Source organism: Triturus cristatus, chromosome 3_1, assembly GCF_964204655.1.
Source record: "Triturus cristatus chromosome 3_1, aTriCri1.1, whole genome shotgun sequence".
NCBI classification, from domain to species: domain Eukaryota; kingdom Metazoa; phylum Chordata; class Amphibia; order Caudata; family Salamandridae; genus Triturus; species Triturus cristatus.
In genome coordinates, this window is record NC_140583.1 from 221,419,713 (window position 1) to 221,441,059 (window position 21,347).

The window sequence follows — 21,347 nt, forward strand, 5'->3', positions numbered from 1 at the left end:
ATCAGTTGAGACTCCTTTAGGACTTACGCTTCGGACTTACGAGTGCCACGACTGCCTCGTGTCTTAGCGCGTCTTCCTCTGATGCTCCCCATTTAGTACCTGCTCCTCTCCAAGCATCCAGTGGAGGTCCTGCTGAGGTCCTGCAGTGCATAGCGATGCTTCGTTTGGCTAGCAAGAGGGCTAGGGATGCATATTGTGTTTCTACTTTGTGGTGTTTCCAATGCTTACATATGCCTAACGCACTGGCTTCCCATGTTGCAATGTACGTGAGCCCTGTCACCTCATGCAGTGTGATGTGTATCGTGCTCCAGTAGGATTGTAGTGTCGAACAACTCCAGAACATATGGAGAAAGATTGCGCTGGGTTCTTGGCATCTTGGGCATAAGAATTGCGCATTCATGTAGTATTGCTGAAGGTTTTCTGGTATTGGATAGGCCCGATGTAAAAGGAAGTATTGTATATTTTTTAATGGGTGATTACGGGATGCTTTTTTGGGGAATTCCAATGCTTGTTGGCACTCTCTATTACAGAGTGGTCTCTGTAATTCCGTCTCCCATTTTCCCTACGGGGGCGAGTGTAACCGCACCAAGCTCTCGGGTTGCCTTATATAACCAGGTCCCTATATGACGCCCCGGGCCCAACTGTAGTATGGCATGAAGGATTGGGTGTGTAGTTGGCTCAGTGTCGGTCATGTGCCAGGTGCGGCAGCAATCTGCCACCAGCTGTCCATGTGTGAGAAACTGTCCACTTGGAAGATCGGTGTCGGCTATTAGTTCTGCAAATGAACCATGTATGTAAGGTTAATGTTGTGTAATGGTTATGGCCTCTGGGAAGACCCGCTAATGGCAATAAGGGGGAATAAAAAGCTGTTGTGCGTGATATCTGATGTATGCGCTTCATACATGTGTGTGCCACCATCATTTGTAATAGACAATTCTGCGTAATTTGGCCCCTAGTAGCAGCAAGCATCAAGTCACTCGGGCGGAGATTGGCCCTGTGCTTAAGTGGGTCTCTCCCAGTGCACGTCCCGCCGTCCACTGTGACATCTATTGTAATTAAGCTGCCAGGAAGTGTGCTTCAAATGAGGGGGTCCCTAATCCACCTTGTTCCATCGGTAATTGTAGTTTGGCCAGGGCTACCCGTCTGCGAACCCCCCCCCCCCCCCCCCCATATTACGATGCTGAGGAGAGTGTCTAGTTCCTGGAAGAAGGAACGGGGAGGAACTACTGGGAGATTAGCAAAGTAATAGAGCAGTCGCGGGACGAGGATCATTTTGGCCACTGCTATTTTCCGGATGGGGGTTAAGGGAAGAGTTTTCCAGCAATTGACCGAGGAACGAACGCCTGTTTCGTTAGTTAAATGTCTTGCGGGGGTGTGATACAAGCGCACACCTAGGTATCGTGTTGCTTGAGAATTCCACATTAAGTTGATTCCTCCAGCGCTGACCTGTTGCGGAGGAAGATCGGCTGATAAAGGGTATATTGTGGATTTGGCCCAGTTGACTTTTAGGCCCGCTACGGTCTCGAGCCTCTCTTGTTGTTTAATGTTTACTTCCAACTCTTCATTGCCTCTTAGCCCCTTGCTGCATTCTCCCCAACACAGAACTCGTTTCTGAGCACAATCCTTTGATGCTGCAAATATAATTCACATTTCTTACTCATCCTTTCTTTTTATTCTTGCCGTATTATCTGTCTCTCAAGTGGCTTTTTGACTTATATCCCACATTTGTTCTCTATTTTGAAATCATAGCACTGTCTCTTCTCTTGACTGCTATGGTTGCGATCTCTTTCCATTTATTTGTTTGTAACTCTTGCCTTTGCCTTTATAAAGCGCACTAATGTCTTTGATCCACGTTAGCACTATATAAAACTGCAAAATAAATAAATAAAATACCGCTAGATTTAGAGTTAGCATGAAACCAATTAATATGACAAGCTTTTTGCAGACTTTTTTCCTTTCTGGGTTACTTTCTATATTTTTTCTTTCATTAAAACAAGTGCCACAAACCCCATGCAGAGTGTCCTAATTTGGACATCATTCTGAAAACCAGTGTAGTATATTTGGTAGTTGAATTTCATGTTTTGCCCTCCCTCTGGACTTAAAATGAGCCCCTAATTTTAGTTGTACATATATTGGTTTTAGCAACATCACCTCTCTGTGCAATGCATGAATCCATTGATGAGTTCGTGGGGTATCCTGCATGGGAGGTAAGTGTGCAATGTTTCCAATCAAACACCAGCATTCCATTCTTGGCCCCTCCTTCCAGGTTCCATTTTACTTTAGATGCTTATGACAGAAGCTCTAATAACGTTTCTTTAATCGACCTACCACTGGGCGTTGGAGTTTATTTTCCTGCCCTCCACTACTTTTGGTCCAAAAACAATCTGGACATTTTTTTTCTCCAATGTGTCTGTTTTCGAGTTTGTTTAATGCCACCCAAAGTAGTTGTGGGGTCATCGAAAGATAATGATCTGTACCTTGGTACCATGCAACTTTCAGTCCAATAACTTGTACTTTCTATAGATATATATAATTGTCAGAAGATGTGTGGACGGTGAGAACTCTGATTGACACACACAGCCACGCTTGGAAGGGCCTTGTTGCAGGACAGTATATAGTACTGTCGCTCTTAGTGAGCGAGGCTGTACTGAAGAAGTGTGCACACAGTGGATGTGGTGAGAAGTGCGGTATCCACAAAGCAATCTGGTAAGAGATAATCCAAATTCCATTTGCACTAGTGCATGAAACCACTAGCGCTGGCTGAATTAAGGATGAGTGTAAGTGATTCATAAGTGAGGGTGAGATCCTTTTCCCGTGACATGGGATCCCACATTTACTAAAGTTTACGCTAGTACTCATGCGATGCGGTACATTTAGCGCTGTGCATCTGTGCCTTTACAGTGATGAGTAAATAGATGTTATCCTTTGCGTGGCGTTGTTGTTTGAGTGTCTGCGCAAAACATTAGGGAATGTGATCCCAGATGTATAACCAGCAACAAAGAAAGGTTTGAACATATGTATTGAAATCCTAAATTTACCGCCACAGCTTTTGTCCATATCCACTCATGCGTGTTGTTTTGGTTCATACATCAAGACTACGTAAGGTGCTTGATTGTCCCTAAGGTCCATGGGATATCAATATGTCACACAATATCCTTTGGTTGAATACTGAGACTCTCCTAAACCTCCAGAGTGACCAGTCTGTTTAAGGATGAAGAGCAAATCAGACATCTTCCTATAACAGAAGCAGCGAAACATTTTTAAAGTTAATGTAATTCAAACACAACTAAAGGTGAATGATGGAATTCGAAGACAGGTATATTGTAATGAAAATACGGAAAAGTAATACAACTCGAATATGTGTGAAAGAGATGAAAGTGTTCTTGACATGAAGGATTCTGATCGGATGGGAGAAAGCTGGGGAAGGAGAGATATGACTTACATTTGTAGAAAATTGCAGAAAATAACACGTTTTCAAGCACTTGTTCTAGTCCTGAATTCGTTGCTCTTCTGACCAAGCCAGGAGAGATAAAAACAGTCTGAAACCCGGGTAATCCCAATTCACTCTTTCAGGATGGTCGCAGCTGAAGAAGACACCTGACTTGTATACACTACTCCGCTTGGACTAGAAAAATGTCCCTCACGTTTTCCCCCACTCACGACCGCAAATGTCTTTTGTGTTGAAAAGAAAGAAATAGAGCCTGACCATAATGATGTCTCTCAAATGCTGATATGGGGTTTCTGTGAGCGAAAGACCCAAGACATGCTGCAGAGATGTCTTTAAAAATATATAAATATTTTATTAGTTTGCAGATGAGAAGAGCTGCACTGTCACCATGGCCACATTGACACAGTATGTATACATAGAAATATACAGTGGACAGATAATGGAAAACACATAACAGTACACTAACGAGGGAAAAACAAAGATCATTGAGGCGACCCAAACCTGCCACCGCTCCCCACATTTGTGACATCTACACTCCCCGCCTGTTTGTTGCCTATCACCAGACCTGTCCACTCGTCTCAGCGTGGTTGTCTTTCTGCCATGGAAGGTTTTTATGTCATCATCCATGCAGTTGCGTATCCGTCGGACTGGTGGCAGCTCCATTCCCCTGTACGTTGCCCATCTGCCATATTTGTGCGTGTTTGCGGGACAGCCCCTTGGGGGACAGCCCCTTGCCTCGTATACTGCCATTTCTATCCCCATGCAAAATTTCATCACCTTCTTCTATACTATCAGTGATGGGGGGGCTACTGCTGTCCATTGTCTGGCAATATCTCATTTGGCTAGTGTCACATCCTCTGTAAGGTGGAGGAGGGCCAGCCTTGGCTATCGTGGGATCTGCCAGGAGAGGACATCACTTACGCATGCGAACACCACCTGCCAAAATTATTTGTCTGGCATCTGACAACTCCATACTGTGCCAATGAAAGTACCGAAGTACACTTCCGGGAAGAGATTATTCCCATGAGATCTCGATCTTAATTGATTGTACAGAACAATTTGGAGTGACAAAGTGTCAGCCTGCCGTAACACTGTATGCGGAATATCAACTACTGTAACATTGTGAAGGGAAGTATGCACCGAGAAGAATCAATTTACTATTCTTTTTCATCCAAACATTTTATTTAAATGATTATTTTGATGACATCCCATGAACCATGGCTCAGTATTTTCATTGTGCACATGCAGCCCTAGGTACGTGTTACAGAAGCCAAATAAGTGTCCTCATCCCCCGGCGCCCCGGTGTATTTCAGAATGGTAGAGACCCTCCACAGTGTGATGTGATGATGGGAATATAAGCACTGTTCTCGTTGGACTCATTTAGTGTCATCTCCTCTCATTTTCCAGATGAATGCAGTTTCAATAATTTTAATACATTAATCAGTCCTTACATCTTTGAGCCTCACAGATCCCAAAAAAGTGCAGGGTTCAGAGTGTTCTGGGGCAAGCAAGAGAGGCATCGATTTTTTAAGATGGTCTAGCAGTGGATTCCATGTTATAGAAAAACCATCTCTTTAATTTTTTGGCTGTCAACATTTCCATTGCCTTTATAGTCCTTAATCTTCAAGACTGGCAATTGGATTGCTGACTTCAATTTGAAAGCGATTTCCTGCTTTGTTGCTAGTAGTATATTGGCTATTAGTGACCAATCGCATCTATCCATGCCTTCTATACTGGTTGAACACAATCCCAAAATCGTCACTCTGTGTCGTCGGACCCCATTACTCTCTTTATACGGCTGAGTATTTCTTTTCAGTTTGAAATTGAAGTTGGGCTGCTTCACCACACATGTTTAGCCCCCACCTTCTTCACATTGCCTCCAACAGTGTATATTTATGTTTAGAAAAAAAATCCTGAATGTCACTGGAGTCTTAAATGAATTTGCCATAACTTTAGATAGCATTTCTCTAGTTTGAAATTTTCAGTAAAATCTATCCAAAGTGTTTGCCTTGTTTTTTTCCCCTAATGCTTTTCCTCAAAGTGTTCATGTATGGCCAATCTATTGTATTGTTAGTTCCCATTACTATTTTATATAAGTTAGATACAAGGCCCATGGTAAATTCACAAAGTGATATGAATGTCTCAAAATGGTTTCCCGATCCTTTAAAAGCCGGTGAAAGAAGCCAATAGATTAACTGTAGGTAATGACGTTTTTGCAGAATTTCCTACTGGCAATTCCTTTGTGCAGATAAATATCCCCACTTGAGAGAGGTTCGTAGTCACTAAGCAGTCTCCCTCCCCGCATGTTTTTCTAGCCAATCTGAGTTTCTTATTCCCCCTCATATAGTTGTCACATGCCTTTGGAGATCTTTTATTTTTTTGTAATTTTTTTTTTAACAAGAAAGTAGTAAGACAACGAATAGACATTCAAAATACATTGCATCATCTAAATTACACATAATAAACAGTAATAATATTTATCTGAGTAGTGGCACAACCAGTACTATATTATAACCATAATACAAACAGAGAGTGAATATTGAGAGTGCAACACTCTTAACTTCTACCCTAAAAGATATAGACTAGCATGCCGTGCTTAAATTAGATAAAGACAAGAGCTATTTAAAGTGCATAATGCGAATAGTAGCAGTTCGTTATTAAAATACCATACCGAGCTAGCATAAAAGCCTTATATACACCATATAGACCTTCGAATGATTAGCAGCAGTTCTTAAATAAAGTGCTTATTATTTAGGCCTTAAGTAAATTTTCATAAAAAGAGAAGCATAAAAATATTTAAAGTGCATAGTTCTAATAACTCTTAAAAAAAATGTCATGCAAAAGCTATTTAAAGTGCAAAATGCAAAATAGCAGCAGTTCTTAAATAAAGTGCATGATATTTAAGCTCTATTTTAATCGCCTTGCTCCTCTACTATCTCAAGCGTAATGCTAATATATTTAATCTATCCCCCCTTATTTCAAAATGGGATGGTTGGGGACTCTGGAATACCTTGCCTTTATGCTCCTTCTCCTTCCCTCTCAGCCTAATCGGAGTACTCATGCCAGATAGCTCTAAATCTTTTGGTTGCTCCTACCCGTCTCGCATAGGCCTCCTCAAACTTAAAGGTTCTGTTCATTTTATTAAGCCAGTGGTCAATCCTAGGTTGTTTATCTGTTTTCCAATTTTGTAGGACTAGTGATCTTGCGACAGCTATGGCAATTAGTATGAAATTCTGCTGATGTTTAGTTAACCCTTTCACCTCTCCCGAAGTGCCAAATAAAACCAGCATAACCGACGGTTGAATTCTCGGAGACAGAGATGAGGAGATTTTAGCAAAAATCTCATACCCAAAAAGTCGTATCTTATTGCATTCATAAAAAATATGTACCCATCCGCCCTCCTCCTGGGTATTACATCTAAAGCAACGGTTTGGGTTTGTTGGATACATCTTATGCAATTTCAAGGGGGTATAGTAGGCAAGCCATCTGGATAAAAAAATTCATCCTCTTGTAATTAGCCCCTCTGAATGCTTTTTTTACTAACTCATTAAGTTGTTGCCATTCCCATATATTAAACTTACAACCGGTCTCTGAATAGATTTTTTGAAGTTCTATTGTTAGAATCTCTTCTGAATGGGCCTTTTGATGCAATAGCGGGTACCAGCCTCCTACTCCCAACATTTGTTTCGCCATTTGCCTGACGATTTTCTCTGGCATCTTATTCAATGTTACATAATTGATTTTAAGAAAGTTAATTAACTGATAAAAGCTCAGAGAGAGGGTTGTTGTTAAAGAATTAGCTTTTAATCGGACTGTTTCCCAAGTTATTAAAGTCTCATGATTAAAAAAATTTCTAAGCCGCCTAAAGCCTAATTCTTGCCACTGTTGATAAAGGCCTATAGATAGTATAAAACCACCTACTGCACAGTCCTCAATAGAAGTAAGAGCATTAAATACTGGAATATCTTGTAATTTAAAAAAAAAAGCTGCATTCTTTCTATTAATGTTAAGATGACTTGTATCTAGTGCTTTTAGGTAATTTTGCCAGCCGTAAGAATTTTGGGAGCCTTATTGCACTCTCTTTCAGCATCTGCACCAAGATAAAATGATCAAATACTGAATTTTCCACACCCAATTGTGAAAACAAATTTACTAATGATGCCTGGTAATATGTTGGAAAATGTGGTAAAGCTAAACCGCCTGAAGCTACATCCAATTGTAGTGTGGCAAATTTCACTCGGGGATGTTTGTTATTCCAGACAAATTTCCAAATTTTTTGATCTAATTCCTTAAAATAAGAGCTCGGAATTTTCAAAGGAAGATTGCTAAAAATAAATAAATACAGTGGGAGTATCGACATCTTAATCATCGAGATCCGTCCTATTAGAGATAGATTAAGCAGAGTCCATTTATCCAATAAATGTTTTACTTTTGTGAGCATTCTGTTATAGTTCAAGGGGAACAGTTGACTAAAATCCTGTGTAACGTATATCCCCAAGTATCTAATTGGATGTGGTGGTCTTATGGCGATTGATGCAGGAATATCTGCTAAAGTGGAGTTAAATAAAAGGATTTCGTTTTTTGCTTGATTTACTTTATATGCCCCCACCTGCGTACATTTCTGTATTATTTCATCTGGCGCATTTTGCACATTGGAATCCCCAGCTTTAAGATATAAAATAATATCATCTGCATAGAGTTTGACTTTTGCCATCCCCTCAATTGGAGGTAAAATCATCAAACTCTTCCGTATCTTAACCGCTAAAGGTTCAATAAATAAAGAAAACAAAAGGGGGGATAGAGGACAACCTTGACGTGTACCTCCCTTAATTTTTACCCTACCAGCCTCTTCTCCATTTACGACAACTTTGGCCTCCGCACAACTATAAAGTTCTTTTAACATTCGTAAAAAATGTGACGGAAACCCAAATTTATCCAAAATAAAGAATAACGCACTCCAATCTACCAGATCAAAGGCCTTTTCGGCATCCATCATCATGATCACCGCATCCATCTTATTAGTGGAAAAATAGTCAATGGCTTGTGCTAAGAAATATGTATTACCTGCCATCAATCGCCCCGGGATAAAACCATTTTGGTCCTCATGTACCACTTGTTGTACACACGGGACTATTCTATTTTGCCCAGATCTTCATGAATAATTTATAATCCGTATTTAATAGACTAATTGGGCGGTAGGAATTAGGATCACAGGGATCTTTATCTTTTTTAAGAAAAATTACTAAAACCGATACCTCAAAACTTTTCGGGATATCCAAACCCTCCTTTATCTGGTTAAACAATTTTCCCAGAAAAGGAAGAATTTCTTCCAGAAATGCCTTAAAAACTTCCACTGGGATTCCATCTTCACCATTCGTCTTAGCATTGGGCATACTTATTATCACTGCTAAGATTTCTGTAGTCCCAATGACGCTATTCAATATCTCAGAAGCTTGTGAGGGTATCTGGGGTAACTCCAAAAATTCAAAATAGTTCACCTAATCTGCTACGTCTACCCCCTGCGTTTCTGCATAAATTTGGTTAAAATGAGAAAGGAATATCTCGGAAATAACTTGTTGATCGTCAACTAATATACCAGTTGAGGGATTCTTAACTTGGGCAATTATTTGGGTTGCTTTCTGATTTTTTGTGGACCAAGCGAAGAATCTCCCAATCTGTTGACTTTCTTTTTTTTTTTTTTTTAAACCGTTTATTGCAGTTTGAAAAAGTTACAGGTATGGGCCTACAACCACTCGGCCGGCCGCTAGAGTGACAAAAGCATATTGCATACATACAGTAAGAGTCTGTTGGCAGTGCAGATTAGCAAAACAGGAGAAATCAATGTTGCAGGCCGCATAGCTCCATGCCCACAGTACGGTTCCCTTTTATCAAAACAAAACAACACAAAAAACCACACCCGCAAGGCAACCCGCGATCCAAAGTGACAGCACGTGCTCCATAAGTGGGGGATCCCAACCAGCAGCAGAACTCTGGAGAGGGGAATGGGAATAAATCAGGGACTGGGGGACCGCGTGCCCAAGGCCAAGGGAGGGGGGCCATCTAGGGAGACGGAGCAGGCGAGGCAGCCGGTAGCTGTGGCGGCTCACAAATACCCCCGCGGTAGGCGTTCCAGGGGCCCCAGATTTTCACCCACGCCCCAGGCTTACCCCTCGCCACATACACCACCTTTTCACGAAACATACACCAATCCATATGTTCTTTCCAGGCCAGCACCGCAGGGGGCCTCTGGGATCCCCACAATTGAGCAATGTCACGCTTAGCTATCATGTATCCCAGAGTCACCCACCGCTTCTGCGGGACCGAATAGTCATTTGGTTCCCACACATTCAGCAAGCATCTCCTCGCTTCAGGCAACAGCGCGACACGCGTAACCACACGCAGGACCTCATGCACACCACGCCAGAATCTCTCCACCTTTGGGCACTCCCACAGTATATGCATGAAAGTTGCCAACGCGCCACAGCCACGCTTACACATTCCGTCACCAGCAAAGCCCATACGTAGAAGCCTTGGCCCCGTCACGTAAACCCGGTGAAGGATCTTAAGCTGGACGAAACGAAGGCGAGCCGGGATGGCCACTTCTTTTGGAGAGGCCACCGCGGAAATCCAATCCTCGTCGTCCAGCTCTAGCCCGTCGGCAACCCAGGCCTCGCGGAGACTAGTCAGCAGGCACGATCTGTCGTTGATCAGTTTTTTATATATGAGGGAGATCGTGCTGTCTGGGACATGGCCATCCAGCACTCTGTCCTCCAGGGGGGAAGACTCCGGAATGGACGCGACATCCGGGAAGACGGAGCCCAGCGCATGGCGGACTTGTAGGTACCGAAAGTACTCACTGCCCTGCAGCTGAAACTCCGTCTGCAGCGTCGCAAAAGTCTTGAATCCCCCCCTCGTCCAGAGATCTCCCACAGTGCTGATTCCGATCGTGTCCCACTTCTCAAAGCCCTTCGATGTCCACAGGGAGCCCAACCTCTCTGACGCATATAGCGGTGACGCCCGGGTCAAACGGTCCTTCCACCCCATAGCTGCATTAGCCGCGTGCCAGACACGCACCATGACACGCGTCGGTCCCGTCAGACGGGGGCTGGGCGCGGCAGAGTAAAGCGCTCGATTGTAGTCGCCACCGGGCAGGAGCATCTTGTCCATCTCAAACGCCGGGTTCAAGGCGGGCCCGTAAAGGCCATGATTAATTGCAGCCAGTTGGGTGCCCAGTAATACCGTTTAATGTCCGGGAGGGCGACCCCCCCATCGTACCACGGGAGCGTCAATTTAGCCAGAGCAATGCGCGGCCTCCCGTCCCAGAACAGGCGCCGCTGGAGGCCCTCCACCTCACGGAAGTAGCGTGCCGGAACCAAGTCCATAGTATTCTGGAGGGCGTAGAGGAAGCGCGGCAAGGACATCATTTTAAACAAGGCCGCTCGGCCGAGCGGCGAAAGCGGCAGACACCGCCAGCGCACCACGTCCTCCTTCAAGCGCTGGAGGGGGGGCAGCAAATTCCGCTCATAACGGGCCTCCGGGTCAAGAGTGATATATATCCCCAGGTACCGAAACCCCTGGGATGCAATCTGGATCGGACAGTCCCGTGGTAGGACCGGAGCCTCCCCGGAAAGCACATATACACAGGATTTCGCCCAGTTGATGACAAGGCCTGAGTTGCGACCGAATGAGCGCAAAACATCAACCAGGACGATCAGTGATTTACGCGGGGAGGCGAGATAGAGGAGGATATCATCAGCATAGAGGGACACACGGTCCTCATGCTCGGGGGTCCAGCGGAGACCACGGATGGAAGGGTGCCACCGCAGCCACTCCGCCAGGGGCTCCAGGGCCAGTGCAAACAGGAGAGGTGACAAGGGGCAACCCTGTCGCGTGCCCCGCCCCAGCGCGAACGGGGCCGAGACTCGCCCATTCACCGCCACCTGCGCCAAGGGGCCCGAGTACAACAATTTGACCCAGCTAACAAAGCCCGGTCCAAATCCAAATTTCGCCAGCATCGCCCAGATGTATGGCCACTCAAGCGTGTCAAACGCCATGGTGGCGTCCAAGGACGCCAAGATGGCCGGCTCCCGCACAAATGGGACATGCGCGAGCACACCGTGCAAGCGCCGTAGATTGAGCGCCGTGTTGCGGTGTGGTATAAAGCCAGATTGGTCTTGGTGGACCAAGTCGCCCACCACGCCAACCAACCGGTTGGCCAACACCTTGGCGAGGATTTTGGGCTCCGCGTTCAAGAGCGAGATCGGCCTATAGGATGCGACCCGTTCACGGGGCTTCCCCTCCTTGTGGATCACCACGATTGTAGCCAGACGCTGGTCCGGCGGGAGGGAACCCTGCGAGTGTGCCGCCAGGAACATCGCACGCAGGTGGGGCGCCAACACATCCGGGCGTAGCTTGTATAGTTCGATGGGGATACCATTGGGGCCCATGGCCTTGCCGGATGCAACCGAGCGAATAGCCAAGGCAATTTCGTCCGAGGTGGGAGGAGCGTCCAGCGAATCCCTGTCCTCCACCGTAAGGGAGGGCAGTGCGATGTCCCGAAGCAGGGCATGGGAATCTTCCTCCGAGCAGGGGGAAACCGGGGAGTAGACTTCGCGGAAATAATCCGCAAAGCAGGAGACAATGGCTTCCGGCTCGGTGACACACGCACCATCCGCACTCTCAATCAAAGGAACCACGCGACTCGCCCTCTCCCTCTTGTCCAACCACGCAATCAATTTGCCAGCCTTATCACCCACATCATACAATCGCCCCTGCTGCTCTCGACTGAGGCCCCTGGCCGCCTCCGCGACGAGGGCCCGATAGGCCGCCTGCTTTAGGTGTAGAACATGCAGCTTGGCATCTGTTACCCCGCTCCCCAGGTCACCCTCCAGTTCTGCAATCTCGGCCTCTACCCGGGTCACCTCCTCCCGCTCGCGCCGCCGGGCATGGGAGATAAAGGAGAGGGCCTCCCCTCTAAGAACTACCTTAAAAGCCTCCCACAGGGAGATGGCCGAAGGGACCGACCCCACATTCTCGTCGAAATAACGCTGTAAGGATTTGATCAAATCGGCACGAATGGTGGGGTCGCGCAAATACCATGCATTGATTGGAGCCACCCTGCCATCCCCCCTCGGGAAGACATCGAAATGTAACAGCAATGGGGAGTGGTCTGAGATACCCCGCGCCAGATGGCGCACCTCCCCCACCCTCCCTGCATGGGCCGCCGGGACAAGGATGTAATCAAGCCGCGAGAGGCTACCATGGGCACCCGAGTGGAAGGTGTATTGCCGCTGTGCGGGATGCTTTAGTCGCCAGCAATCCACCAGGCCCAACGTGTCTAAAAGGCCGGGCAGCCACGCCTGTGCCCGGGGGAGGTCCCTGGGGGGATGGCGATCCATAGACCCAGAAGCTACCGCATTAAAGTCCCCTCCAACCACCAGCAGGCCACTCGGAAGGTCCAGGAGGAGGTGCCCCAGGTCCGCAAATGTGGTGGCTTGTAACCCAGGCGGGACGTACACTGATATCAAAATAAACACTCTACCCTCCATTCTTCCCACCAGGACAGTGTAGCGTCCCCTCTCATCATGGCGCACCTCATCGATCTCCAACGGGAGCGAGTTCTTGATCATAATACCCACCCCCCGCGAGCCCGAAGTGAAGCCAGAATGGGCCGCCAAACGATAGCCCCGCCGATTCATTGCCTGAAAGGAGTTACCTATAAGGTGTGTCTCCTGCAGGAAGACAACATCTGGTGAAATACGTTTCAAGTACTGCAGGACCACACCACGCTTAATCCTATCCCCCAGGCCGTTAACATTCCATGACAACACAGTCAAATCCCTACCCCCCATCATACGTCGAAACAATCGGTCGTCCCCCACAGAGCATCTTAAAAACAACAATATAGTAGCGGGTTTGCCTTGCGGTGCAAACAAACAACACACCCCCCCACCCCCCCATCCCAACAGAACTCCCCCCTCCCTGCACCCCTGCATGAGCCCAGACAGCCCCCCCAAAGTGCAGTGTGCCTGTCGCCCCATAGCTAAAAACTAACTAGTCCCCCAGAGGAGGAGGGAAGCCCCCAACAGACCCCGCACGACCTCCATAGGAGGGGAACATATGCAATCAATAAATGGGGAAGGAACATCGTCCAGAGCAAGGCCTATTCAGTCACCCCTCAATTCTGATCCGGCGGGCCCTCCTCGCCAGCCGCGCCCCCCCCGCCCCCCCGGCCCCGATCTCCAGGCAGAGTGTCCAACCAGTCCCCAGCCGCCTCGGGCCGGTCAAAGAAGTGCGTGCGACCATCCACCTCCACCCTCAGCTTAGCTGGAAAAAGCATTGAGTACTTAAGGTTCAGGTCCCGTAGGCGACGTTTAACACCAAGAAAGCTCTGTCTCTGCTTCTGAACCGCCGGAGTAAAGTCTGGGTAGAAATGCACATCCATGTTGTCAAGCTTGACCGGTCCCTGTTGTCCGGAGGTCTGGAGGATAGCATCTCTGTCCCGAAAGTTAAAAATCCGGGCAATGAGAGGCCGCGGCGGGGCACCGGTCTTAGGTCTGCCCCCAGGGACCCGGTGAGCACGCTCCACCGCAAAAAGCTTACTCAGCCCCCGGGGCTGGAGATGGGTAAGGATCAATTCTTCCACAAAAAGATCCGCCGCCTCCGCCTCTCGTCCCTCCGGCACCCCCACAATACGGACATTATTCCTCCGGGCCCGACCCTCGGAATCCTCCAGTCGCCGGTCCATCAGGGCGCTCGCCTGGCCAAGCCGGCGCACCTCCTTCTGGAGGGCCACCACATCCGTCGTGAGGCTCGTTGCGGTGTGGGCCAGGGAATCAACCCGGTCGTTCGTTTTGGACAAGTCTGCCCTAACAAGGCTCACATCCACCAGGACCGAGTCTATTTTTTGCGCTAGGGTGTCGAAACGCTGGTCCACCGAGGCCTTCATCTCTGCGATGGCGCCCATGACGTCCCGGAGGGTCAGATCCACAGGCTGAGCAGATGCCTCCGTCGGGCCCGCCGGGGATGTGCGCGATGTCTCCGGAGAACCCTTCTGGAGAGTGTAGCGGTCCATACTGTTAGCTTGGTGCGCCGTGCCACGGCGGGTCGTCTTCACCTTCGCCCGGTCGCCATCTTGTTTGGTGGACATGCTTGCTCTCCCACCGTCGTGCCAATCTCCTCGAACGGGCCGCTATACCAATTCACGGGCGCCGGGGGGAGGCGGGGGCGACCACCGAACCGCTGGTCAACCCACAGCCGGCGGGTCAGCCGGGCACTTAGACAAGACCACACCACCGCACCCCGCTCCGCAACCCTACCTCGCTTGAGGGCAAGGAGGGCGCAAAAGCGAAAGTGAAAGTGCGGGGTACGCGAGTCGCCCAGCCTTGCCCGCCGCTGTTGTTCACTTTGTCCCCGGATCGCCCCACTACTCCAATCCGGGGGGCCGGCGAGGAGAAGGCCGCAACCTTCGATCGGTGCTCCCACCGGTGTCCGGGGTCCAATTCGAGCCCGAAAAACGGGTGGCGCCTCAGCTCGGGTTCCCCGACACAGTCCCCTCAACAAGGACAGGATATCGCCAGGATTAATTCAGGAGGTCGCGGAGGTCCTCGGGAGCCTCGCACCTACGCGGCCATCTTGGTTGCGCGCTAGGCTCCTCCCCCCTCTGTTGACTTTCTTCATAAAGTTTCTGTTGATAAGCACTACTCCATGATATGTCCTCCAATAAAAAAAAATCCTTCAACTGTTCCTTTGCTTGAACTAATTCCTGCTGATGTATTCTACAAGTAGACTCAGTAGTATTTTTAAATCAACATTTCGTCTTGCTTTCTCTACTTCTGTCTGTAATTCTTGAATCTTTTCTTTTCTTCGTTTATTTATTCTAGCCTTATATGATATTGTGTGACCTCTAAAGGGCGCTTTAAATGCCTCCCATACCATAAACATGGATGCAGAATGTTCATTGCGCTGAAAAAACTCCTTTATAAATACTTTGGTTTCTGCTATCCAGTTAGAATCTTGTAGTAGGGATTTATCGAATTGCCATCTTGGTCTGTTTTCCGGGTAATTCTTATCCTTAATATAAATGAGACTACGGAGTGGTCTGAAAAGGAGTTGGAAAGTATTTCTGTAAGTCTGTTAGCGAATAATTTATCTACTAAGAAAAAATCCAGTTGAGATGCTGATCTAAATCTAGCTGAGTAGTAGGTATACTGCTGAAGTCCGGGATGTCCCAACCTCCAGGGGCCTGATAAAGAAAAATCTTCTTATTAATTTTGTGGTTTTGTGCTTTAACTGTCGCTTTGCCTTATTTGATGTATCCAATACCAAATTCTGGATAAAGTTAAAGTCCCCACCCAAAATTAGTATACCTTCCATTTGTGCTATCAACTGATAGATTTGCTCTAAGACCACCGTGTCATCGTCTATTGGGCCATAGTAATTAACCAGGTTCAAGACTGTTTTGTCTAACTTTACTTTTACCCAGATCCATCTCCCTTTACCATCCCGTCGTACCTCTTTAACCTGCCAATCCAGTGAATTAGAGAATAAAATCCCTACACCTCTTACCGCTAGATTGGCAGATGAGAAGTAAGCTTACGTATATTTTTTAGGAAGGAATATTTTCGGGGTATCAGACCAAAAATGAGTTTCCTGTAGAAATATAATTTCAGGGGAAAGAGAATTAATCCAATTTAAACAAGCCACACTTTTTCGTGGATTCAATAATCAATTAACATTACATGTAACTATTTTTATATTCTGCAATTTTGGTTCCATTTGTGATTCCATCCTAGATTTCCTCCTAACTCACTGATGGTTATTTCCATCACCAGATTCATCCTGCCTTTTGTTACACCACTCGGACGGATATCTCCTAGGTAATTCTGGTGCCACAATATCGTTATCCAAATGGCTATACTGCTTTCTTGTTCATTTTTTCCCTTGCTAAACCCTTGCACCCCCCCACCCTGAACTCCCACCCCAAAACTTCCAGCAAAGGGGGAATTGCCCACCATACCCCCTGCCTTCTCCCAGGGGCTTCCCCCCCCCCAACTGGGCGCCATGTTGTTGCACCCTTTAGTGACCCTGGCCCCACCACCGCTCTTACTAGAAGGTAGAGGAAAGAAAGCTTAACTAACAATATCCTGCTCAAGGGGGGCGGAGCTTGCCGGCGGCAATGGCGGACGCTTGAGTGCGGAGCTCCTCGCCTTCGCCCTCATTAGATCCGCCTAACGATCCTTAGCTGCAGAGCCGCCTCGCTGGGAAGACGGGGGAACCCTCCCTCCACCGAGCGGAGCTTGTTGCGAGGCCCTTCGGGGTAGTGGAGGAGCCGTCCAAGCCGCCGCGGAGACTGGAACCGCGGCTGGCGGGCGGGGCCGGCATCCCCGACCTGCCCTAGGGAGCTTTCCAGCGTGCGTGCCGCGACGTGCGGCCCTGGAAGCAACGGCAGCCCCGCGCTGCCGGACTTGGATGCAAATACTTCTCCGGCCGGCGAAATCGCGGAGCGATCGCCTCCGGAGGACGGCGCTGCCACCAGAGACCCCTACAGTGAGAGAACCTGGACTGTGCGCGTGCCGCGTCCAGTGGCCTGATTTAAACGGCGTGGAGCAACCGGCTGGGCATCCGGGGGACCTTGTCTGGCGCCTGGCTCCCTCTCCACTGACTTGACGATCATTGTGCCCTGACGGGGGTGGCTGGAAGAGCCCCTAGACCCTTGCGGTGGGGGTGCGGCCCCGGGCGCCTACGTGTGTGGCGGTGGGCGCGCCCACGCACCTGGAACCTTGTGGAGTGCACAGCGGATCCATCGGGGGCGGTGTCCGGAGCGATCCGCCGAGGGATGCATGTTTGCTGGCCGTAGCTACGCCCTGGAAGACATTGACTGCCCAACTGGACGCTTGGAGGTACCCCCCTGCCTGGCTCGGTACTGGGGTTGGGGCGGGCGGCCTGCGGGGACCCGCCTTGGCGTTGCGGAGGAGACTGTACCAGGAGCTGAACGTAGGGCTGGGCCCTGGTGCATCTGTCGGTGAGGTGGGCCCTGCCGCAGGGCGGCCTGGCTGGCCACGGGCGTCACTCCTGACTGTGCTGGTGGAGGCGCGGGGGTGATACCCCTTTGCTGATTAGCTGAGGCGGCGCCCCAGAGGTCGTCTGGAGCGATCGTTGGGCCTGTCTGGGGGGGCCTGGCCTAGAGGTGCTCCGGACGCTGACCGCCGCCATGGGGAAAGGCGACAAGACGCAACCCAAAATATCGTTCGACCCTCGTAGGGTGAAGGGACCTGGCGCGGAGGAGACGGTGACGGCTTCCGGTAGCTCTGCCACGGGGGGCGCCGCGGGAGCGGACCTCAGAGACATGCTGGTGGCGATGGAGAAGGGCCGACAGGGCAGTCTAACGACGATAGACGCCAAGCTGGACGCGCTCACTTACCGTATGGACCGCATGTCGGAGCGGGTGGACAATAACTCGGAGCGGCTGGACATGGCTGAAAAGAGGGTGTCGCAGGTGGAGGACGCGCAGACGGAGTGGGACACGGATCGGAAGCAAATCAACAGACTACTCCAGGTCATCCAGGACAAGGCAGAGGACCTGGAGGCCCGCTCGAGGAGATCGAACATCTGCATCACGGGTGTTGCGGAGACGACGCAAACCGGGAGGATGGAACTATTCGTGGAGAAGCTCCTGCGGACCCTGCTGGGGGAGGACGTGTTCTCCCCCATGTTCGTGGTTGAAAGGGCTCACCGCTCGCTGGGGCCTCGCCCACGGCCGGGGGCGCCGGCGAGACCTATCATCGCAAAGCTGCTGAATTACAGAGACCGAGACGCGGCCCTGCGGGTGGCCAGGGAGAAGGGCAAGCTCCAATTTGAAGGTATGGATATATCCATTTTTCCCGACTTCACGGCCAAGGTAAAGGAAGAACGACGGCAATTCGCTCCATATAAAAAACAACTTCGCAACCTCGGCCTGGACTATGCAATGTTATATCCTGCGAGACTTCGGATTAACAGGCAGGGCCGCTCCCTCTTCTTTTCTGATCCGAAGGAGCTGCAGAGATCCCTGAAGAACTGGTCCAGAGAACACCGGAGCAGTCCGCGGAGCCAACATGATACTACGGAGGAGACCTCGCGTTTGGAGGAGCAGGACTAGCCCTCTGTGAGCGGTCGGACTTACAGTGCGACGGACCTGGTTTGTTCTGCTGGCTGGTCAGGGGATGCTCGATACCATGGAGATGGATGGGGCTCTTGGAGCTCCTTATCCGGCAGCGACGGGTGTGGCTGCCTACGAAGATTGCGCTGCTGCCCCCTGGTGAGACCTTTCTGATTCTTTGGGCATGTATGCATTCTGGGCGACCTGTGGTCTAGCATTCTCTGGGGAAAGCACATTGAGCTTGCCTGGTTGCGGGCCTGCCGGGCCTGTCGGCTTGAGGCCTGGGGTGCCGCCTCCTCCCCTCCGGGATTGGTTAAAGACATTGGCTTGACTGGAATGGAACTGAGTTAGCCGGGGTAGAGGCGGGCGGGTGCCTCGGGTCTCCCGGGGGGCATAGATCTCCATTTACGGGGCACGCGGCCCCACCACTTATGGGTGCGGATGAGATTCCCCCTTTGGCCTCATGGAGGCGGAAACAGGGCGGCTTGCGCAGGGCGTTACATGAGGGCGGGGTGGGGGAGGTACACCGTCATCTTAAGGTGCAACCTGGTGGAGTGAGTTTTAGTGCCTGGTTGTCTCTGCCCCCACGCTGCTGCTTTACGAGGTCCCTGTTGGGACTGGTTGGGGAAATGTTTACGAGGTATGTGTGTGGTTTGGAGGGGTGGGGGGTGGGCTCAGGGTCCTGTCTGGCCAGGTTGGGGGAGGTCGGCTGTGGGTGGGGGGGAATGATGTTGGGGGGAGTTTCTGAGTTAAAGGAGGGATGGGCGCGTGACGCACTGAGTGATTTGTGTTCTGCTGTATCGTTGCTGCTTTGGACGTGGATGCCTGGTATTGCCCAGTTGGTGGCACTCTGCGTGGAAACTCTCCTGGCGGTACTAATGGAATGTTGGTGCACTGATGGCAGTCTCTAATGTGGCGAATGGTGAAAGCACTACTAGTACTCTGAGAGCATTGACGTGGAATGTACGGGGGCTGAACGACTTTCGCAAGCTTAGGAAAGTGCTAAAGTATTTATACAGGCACCACATTGACCTAGCACTAATACAGGAAACCCACCTTCCACTAGGGAGTAAAATGCTTTCGGCACGGGGCTTGGCAGGCACTAGCGCGGCGGCTGGCTTTACGACGCACTCCCGGGGGTAATCACGTGGGTAAACCCGAGATCCAATTTAAAGCTGACGGTGCTGGAGGCTGATCCGAATGGGCGCTACCTAATCACTAGATGCGCAGGGAAAGGCCATGAACTGGTAATGGTTAACGTGTATGGTCCTAATTTAGACAATCCGGAGTTTTACGCCACGCTGGCGGCGCTTTGTAGACAATACGAGCGCGCGAGGATGGTGTGGGGGGGCGATTTCAACTTCACCTTCAACCCATCGGTGGACCGCTCCTCGGGGGCGTTGAGTCGCCCGGCAGCGGCTGCCTTGCGCATGCAGGCAGAGCTGACTAGACTCGATCTGGTTGACACCTGGCGGCACGGACATCCGGGGAAAGGGGGTTATACACACTACTCCGCGTACCATGACGTGCACACTAGAATTGACTACTGGCTGGTGTCGCGTACCCTACTAGCGGTGGTTAAGGGGTGCGTGATCCTCCCGCGTACACTCTCGGACCACTCCCCCCTGCTGCTGATACTGGATGCCCCGGCCAAACGGGTCCCGCCATTCACCTGGCAACTGCCGCCCTACTCGCTGCTGGATGAGGTCTTCAGGGGTGAGTTGGCGGAAGACATAGAATCTTTCTTCAATAAGAATCTGGGCTCAGTACAGAGTTTCTCCACGGTGTGGGACTCATTCAAGGCTTACATACGTGGCATGGCTATGGCCGAACACTCTGGTGTCCTTAAGTCCATCCGCCAGCGTCTACAGACCATAGAGACGCAGTTAGTGCAGCTAGAAAAGCAGCTACAGCAGTCCCCGGATGACGGGGTTGAAGCTAGGATCTGCGAGTTGGTTGCGGAATACAATAGCGAAGCAGACAGGGAGGTACAGCACCTGGGCAAGTATGCAACTGCCCGTTCGTACGGGGAGGGTGAGCGTCCGAGCTCCTTGCTGGCAAAAATATTGCGTAATAGCAGACAGCCTCTGGTAATTGACGAACTTGTTACCTCTGCAGGCACAGTGATCACTGACGAAGAGGAGATTGTGGCTGAATTTGGAAAGTACTACGCCGAGCTCTATTCATCTAAATCTGCGCATATGGAGGAGGAAATAGATGACTACCTCAGCTACATAAAAATGCCCTTCTTGTCTAACTCCCAGAGGGAATTTTTGATGTTGCCAATACAACAGGATGAGATCCTGGAGGCACTGGAGGGTAGGAGGTCGGGCAGTGCCCCGGGCGCCGATGGGTTGACAGTGGCCTTCTACAAGGCCTTCAAGGACGTGCTCCTACCGCACCTGATCATGCTATTTGATGATATCTGTCAGGAGGGTTGTATGCCGGAAACCATGAGAGAAGCTCTATTGGTCACTGTACCGAAGCCTGGGAGACCCCCTATACTTATGCGGGTCCTATCGACCGCTCTCACTGATCAATGTGGACGCTAAGTTGTATGCTAAGGTCCTAGCCACGCGCCTAGCGCTGCTGGTTCCGGAGCTTGTGGCTCCGGAGCAAGCAGGCTTTATCCCAGCCAGAAACCTCACATACAACATCCGAACGGTTTTAGGAATCATGCAGCACGTACACCCGGAGAGCAAGGCCTTGGCAATTTTCCTGGACATGGAAAAGGCCTTTGACTCTGTAGAGTGGCCATTC

General features: G+C 49.9%; 1 protein-coding gene across 5 annotated transcripts in view; it reads left to right on the forward strand.

The window, feature by feature from the left end:
• Positions 1 to 21,347, forward strand: part of ACSBG1 (acyl-CoA synthetase bubblegum family member 1) — a 687,864-nt gene that overhangs the window by 269,701 nt on the left and 396,816 nt on the right. The gene's annotated exons all lie outside the window — the stretch shown is intronic.